The sequence below is a fragment of the Empidonax traillii genome, unplaced genomic scaffold (assembly GCF_003031625.1).
Source record: "Empidonax traillii isolate 1590-97213 ecotype Southwest subspecies unplaced genomic scaffold, ASM303162v1 scaffold636:size371350, whole genome shotgun sequence".
NCBI classification, from domain to species: domain Eukaryota; kingdom Metazoa; phylum Chordata; class Aves; order Passeriformes; family Tyrannidae; genus Empidonax; species Empidonax traillii.
The window spans coordinates 221,630-228,300 of NW_020955829.1; positions in this window are offsets into that span (position 1 = coordinate 221,630).

A 6,671-nucleotide genomic window follows, 5' to 3' on the forward strand; every position below is an offset into this window, starting at 1 on the left:
ACAATTATTTATTTTATTATAGCACAGTACATTTTAGCTTTCTAAAATCTGACAATGATACTTTAATTTATGTGCTTTGTTTTCTAGGTTTCATTAATTCTAAGGACGTTTCCACATTTTGACAATCTTCAAAAGACATCTTTTCTTTGGAGAATTTGCTTGCTTTCCTGATAATTTTTAGATCTTTAACTGAAGAAAGAGCTTAAAAAAATAAACAGAGTAAGACATCACTACAATATTAAAAAACATGAGGGAGTGGTGTTAACTAAGATAATAATGGCTTCTACAGAGAACCTCCTTGTGCAGATCATACCAGGCAGGAAGGGCACGTTCTGTGCGCAGGAAAAGCCATGATCTTGAAAAGGCTTGACTTTGAGGCATGTGACTTCCCTGCCTTTGAATATGCATGAAGGACAAGGTCAGAAAACAGCAGGATTAGTTAGGGAGAGGTTAGGTTCTGCTGCATTCCAGGCTGCTATTACTGTACCAAATTCTTCACATTTAAAGAAAGAGCTTTTAAAACACTTTTGTCCAGATGTGAGAAGACCATCATAACTAAGTTTAACTGAAGTTTTACAGTAGTATAGAGAATTAAATGCGGCAGAACTTTTTTTCCCGTTCTTGTTACTATCTCTACAAGGCCCATAGGATACTCAAAGTAGTGGAAGCAACTGGGTCACCTTCATACCATCAATTAACTTCTCATAGTTTATTTATGATTTCCAAATATTTCAGCTGTTGCCACATACTTCAAAAAACATATGAGCATTTTTTTGATATATCAAAGAGAGCACAAACTCTTCAATTCTAGCCTGATTCGACAGTTCACATTTCAAATGGATAGATTATGTTTTGGATTCCTGCCTACACCCACAGATATCCAAGTTTCTGGAACTTTTGGCTTACTAATATTTACGCCACATTAAGGTACATGATTAAAAGTGAGTCAAAATTACTTAGAATTTCACTAAGTATTTCCCAACTCTATGTAGCTAGCATAAATCTTAAACCCAACCCCTCTGAGGTGCATGTACTGAAGAGCTATTTGCCCACATGGTCCTTCAAAGGGAAACAAGAAATTTAAAAGATTTTTTTAAAAGTGTTTCACTGCTTCTGACCTTTTCATATTTATCTTCACAGTTTCCTTCCTAAGGGGGTTGTCTTGCTTTTGAGAAAAAAGCCTCTCTAAATTGCACCCTGGCCATTGGAATGGTGTGCTGTAATCCTCTGGGTATATGGCTTTGCCTGTGTAACAATATTCCTGTTCATCTTGAGTAACAAATTTTTCATTAACTTAATTGCAACTCTTTAATTTGTGAAAAAGATACCTAAACTTAGATATTTAAGGCTTGAAAAGTCAAAACCATGATTCTGTGCATTTTAGTAGCCTAGTGTAATATATTGACATTAGAGATGTTGGCCTCTTTCACTTAGAGTCAAATATCAGGATGCTGTAATGTATTTTTATTATAAGAATAATGGAACACCTAAGTATTCCTTCAACAAAATCCTGTTCCTCAGGGAAAAAAAACCAAAACCAACATGATTTCCCACCTCATTTGCACAACTCCATATCTCACAGATGAAATGCTTCTGTGTTCAAGGGAAAGAGCTCTTCATGAGCTTCTACTCTGTTTTGTTAAGCAGTGTATCAGCATTAATACCTTTGTGTGAGCATCTTGTAGGAAGTCAAAGCACTGCAGTGTTTCCAGCCTCCGGAGATCCCAAGTTTGAATAAATTTTTCCAAGAGCTACAGGATTCATGAAGCCAGATTTCCTTTGAATTTGTACGCTAGCCACTGAATGCCATGAGTCACCTTCTTTCACAACCATCAGCCTTCCTTTGTTTAGTCCTTCCCTACCTATTTGAGATGGGCAAGAGGCTGGACTGCAGTTAAGTCTTAATTACATGTGTACATGTTGGCAAGCTGACTGTTGTCCCTTGAAAGGGTAAAAGCGAAGTGAACACATTTCCCTCTCTGGGACATTAACAGTGATTACTCTTTCCAGATACTGTCTCACAAAACACTCAGAAACTTGGTATCTTTAATAGTTGTGCTCTCATGTAATATTAGATCTAAATTAGACAATACCTTTTAAAGTATCAGGGAGAATGCAATTGGAAAAATAAAAACCAACAAAAAAACCAGACACCCTTCCCCCCCCCCCACAAATAAAAACCGAACAATCATTACCTAAACTTTGTTTTCTTAAAACACTAGGACCATGCTCAAAAGTCTGAAGGGGTGTATACTTTCATGCAGTTGGAAGTTATTTTCAACTGATAGAATCATTACTAATTCCTGTCCAGCAGCACCAGAGAATTTAGACTTTAGCTATGCAAAGTCACCTCTAATTCACAATGTTTGACTTGTAATGTAAGCATTAGCACCCATATCTGATATGAAAAAGCTTTTGAAATGTGAATAGACTGATACAATAGCAGTTACAAGTTTTTCTTTAACCCGAAGTACTCACACACTCCCAGCCACTGAGATGCTTAATTTTTCTTCCCCAGCTTATAAAATAGTTTTTCAATATTGACAAACTCACAAAAGAAACTCTGCATGTCTGCCAGCCTCTAGTGGAGGGACAATTTTGTAAAGATTATTTCCTTTCTATAAAAGGAATTATTTTGCTCTGATCTCTTTTGTTATCTCATCTGCAGAAGCGAACAGAATATTTTGGAAATAGGTCATCTCTGTTTGTGTTTATTTTGATTAGTAATTTCAAGCTTACTTTACACAATTTTCAGCATATTCAGACTATCTTGCCTAGATAATACATGAGCTGAGGAAGGAACACGATCCGATAGCCTTCAAACATATCTCACAGCTTGCACTCCGCAACTGCTACTTTAATTTGGTGCTGGCCTTGACCTCCAGGGAAAACAGTCTTTTCAATATTCTTGCGACCCACCTCCTAATAGTACACTTTGAAATTGAGGGTGAAGGATCAGATTTAATTTGATAAAGTATCCAGTGTATCATTTCTTATTGATAAAGCATGGCATAATTTGGTTTGTTAGAGTTCACAAACACCCCAGTGTTTCTTTCTGGCTAATATGTTGATGTCCTGTCCCCCCCAATCACACCTGTGACATATTACATCTTCAAACTGGGAGAGACTCCTAATGAAAAGATATTTCAAAACTCATTAAGATGTGTGCTGTATTGCACACATGATAAAAGCTGTTTCGTCCCTGCTCTTCCTTGAAGGTTTCATCATACCTATATCCTAATGACTCATATCTTTGGCTTCTCCCTTTACAATCTTCTTCTTTGTCAGAAATACTGAGTTGCTATGAACTACTCACTACAACAAAAGCTGGCAATGACGTTGATAATCAGAAAGTTAGTAACTGCTTTTCAGATTCTAAAGTGATACATGTTTCCACTCACTGCCTCCATTCAACAAATTGTGTAAAATTTGTTGTGTAAAATTAGGCTCTGCTTCCTAGCTTTTTCTAAAGATGTCCCAAACTGGGAAAGGTGATATCACCATCTGTGCTAGCCAGCATTTTATTTGTTATTACCTCCAAATTTTTTCAATACCAGCTTTCAGCAGAATTTCCACTTTTGAATTTTTACATTGTTGCCAACTGTCCCTATTAACAGACGGTCTCTCTTTCTAATTGTTCAGAAATACCACAAAAAATACCAGCTGTTAATCCCCACTTCCCCATTAAATGTGGAGCTGAACAGATGAGGATGATGACAATCACCTTCTTAATGGCCATCTTACTCTGATGAAGGGTATAAGTCATGACCGAGGGAAAAAAGATCATACCTTTGTAGGCATCTAATCTCCCTTTCACTTATCTTGATGGTCAGTCTACAGACTGTTCTCTGGTAGGTGACTGGATTCATAGCTGGTATGTACACATAGTAAGACACAAATCTTTGCAAGTCCTTTAGTAAGCTAGACAGAATTTCTTCTTTCCCCCCTCCTAGCATTTGCCCCTAGAGAGCTGATTAAAGATAGGTGTTGCCACTTTATATGTTAAGGACTTATAGGTGATCTGATGAATTACCTTTATACTTCTGGAAATAAATTATAAGCTGCCACAAGCACTGTGCCACCGTATGTAACCCCTGGAAATACCCTTTACTCTTGGCTTTTCTAGCACTCCATTTGGACAGTCAGGTTAACTTCAACCAGTACCTTTTTTTCTCCTCAAGACAGTAGATGTTTGTATTGCTTTAGCTGGGTAATTTACATCCCCCCCCTCCCTCCCCCCCCTTCTATAAACAGAACAGAAGCATGTAAAATTGTGTATTATTGAAAAAAGTTTCTGGCTCAACTCCCCATCATGGTTGCTGATTTCCACTGGGGCATGGGAACTTTGATTTCTTTCTGAAGTTTATTTTTAGCTCCTTTAGACATAGTTCCAACTGTTAGAATAGGAAATTACAATCAAGCCAAAGGTTTCCTGTTTTCCTGTAATTTCTCTCCCTGTAACTTTCCAGTAGTTTTTTTTTCTAGTCCAGAGCCTTTGATTTCTAATCTTTCTATTTTTGCTAATCCAAAAGGCAATACTTAAATTGGAGATTGTTAGGTTTTGTTTTGTTTTGTTTTTCCTGAATCCCCAAGGATATCTTAAGGAGAAATTTCAGATCCAGACTGCGAAATTCCCTGGTTTTCTTTTGGTATGTCACCTGCTCCTTTTTCAGGCCGTTTCCAGGCTCTATTCAGCCATTTGAGTGTCAGTCGTCACTACAAACACTTTTATCAGGTTACCTCAAAAGAATACCAGCTTAAAAAGAAAAAAAAAAAAAAGAAGTTCCTTGGTAGACCCCTCTGTCAATTTTTAATCCATATGAACCAGCATTTAGCCAGGCTTCGGAGTCGCACAAGTTCCCTGGGAAATACGTGGGGACAACGACAGAGCCCACTCCGGCGAAGCTCCCTCAGGCCGCGGCCCCGCCCGGCAGCCCGCGCATGCGCGGCCACCTCCCTCCGCCAGGGGCAGGCGGGACCCCCGGGATCCGGGACAGCGGAGAGAAACCTCTTCGGCAACTGCAGCTTCCTCCTGCTGCGGATCTACGAAGAGACTCAGGATTTCCGTGTGCGATGCAGTTCTTATACAAATCGTAGGTTTAGATTAGGTATTAGGAACAAATTCTTTACTGTGAAGGTGGCGAGGCACTGGAACGGGTTGTCCGGAGGAGTTGTAGATGCTCCATCCCTGAAAGTGTTCGAGGCCAGGTTCGATATGGCTTTAAAAAACCTGAACTAGTTGAAGCTGTCCCTGCCCACGGTAGGGGCGTTGGAAGTAGATTATCTTTAAATCCTTTACAACCCAAAACATCCTATGGCTCTATGAAAAAAATAACGAAAATTATGATGGGTGTGGAGAAAGCACGCCAGGTTTTGCTGGTCCCCAGCTGGCTACAAAGCCAGAGACAACAGAAACAGGAGGGACAGTTTGCACACTGAAGGATGAGAGGTGGCTAATTTGTCAAATATTTCTCTCTCTTCTTGAGAACAGGTGGCACACTTACACTCCTCTTGAGGGAGAAATTATTTTCATTGGATATACAGAGGTGTGGGAGAAAAGAAGTGACTAATGTACAGTGGTGGTTACTGTGGTCACGGTGGGCACCTGTTGCAATGGAGGTGGAAGTCCATGGGGAAACTCAGAAGTTATTAGCTGCCTCACAATATAGCCTCCATGACATCCAGCCAGAGTGCAGAGAGAGACTAAATCTCGATCTCAGTATGAAGAACTGCTACTGCCAGCCACATACAACCTTAATTTCACTGGAGCAGTACATCACATCACTGAGACACACAGTGCATCTCTACTTCTCCTTCAGCTGGCCCACTTTGAGTGAGCCTGTGCAGTACAAGCGAGATCACTTTAGCCCCAAAGATACCACTCACACCAACCTGCAGGCCACAACCAGCTCTGTAATTCAGGACTCTTGAGGATCTCTGCCAAACTTGTAAATGCATATGTCCCAAGATGAAGTTAATCAGTCCCTCGGAGCAAGAGGACAGTTCGGACAGGTTGTTCCAGTAAGCATCACTTGTATTCAGTAGATCTTATGTAGCACAAATAAAAGCAATTAGCAAATGAACAGAAAGCCAAAAAACCCTATCCCAGCCCTGCACAAATTGCAGCATATCTGTTTAGTCCCTTCTCACGTCCACTCTCCGTGGACAGGTGTCAGCTTTAGGGGACCAAGTTAAGTCTGATTTAATTTAAAGCATAACACAGAACATGACACTGGGGAAGAAACAAGCTCTGGTGGGGAGGCCACTTTTCATAGAATCACAGAATGGTTTGCGTTGGAAGGCACCTTAAAGATCCTCTAGTTCCAACCCCCTGCCATGGGCAGAGACACCTACCACTAGTTCACGTTGCTCAAAGCCCTATCCAACCTGGCCTTGAACACTTCCAGCGTGGAGCCATCCACCACTTCTCTGGGCGACCTGTTCCAGTGCCTCACCACTCTCATAAAATTTCCCCCTAATAATGGGGAAGGGAGGTACCTCTCTCCTCTGGGGTACGAGGGGAAAGGTGATAGGGAGGTGGTGAGCCACAAAGAACACCTTGCCAGGATGCAGCGCTCCTGGGCAGAAGCGCGGGTGCCAGGCAGGTGGTGCGGGGAGACGTGAGGCCCTCCGCTGCCCCGGCATGGAAGCGCCACGCTCAAACCCCCGTC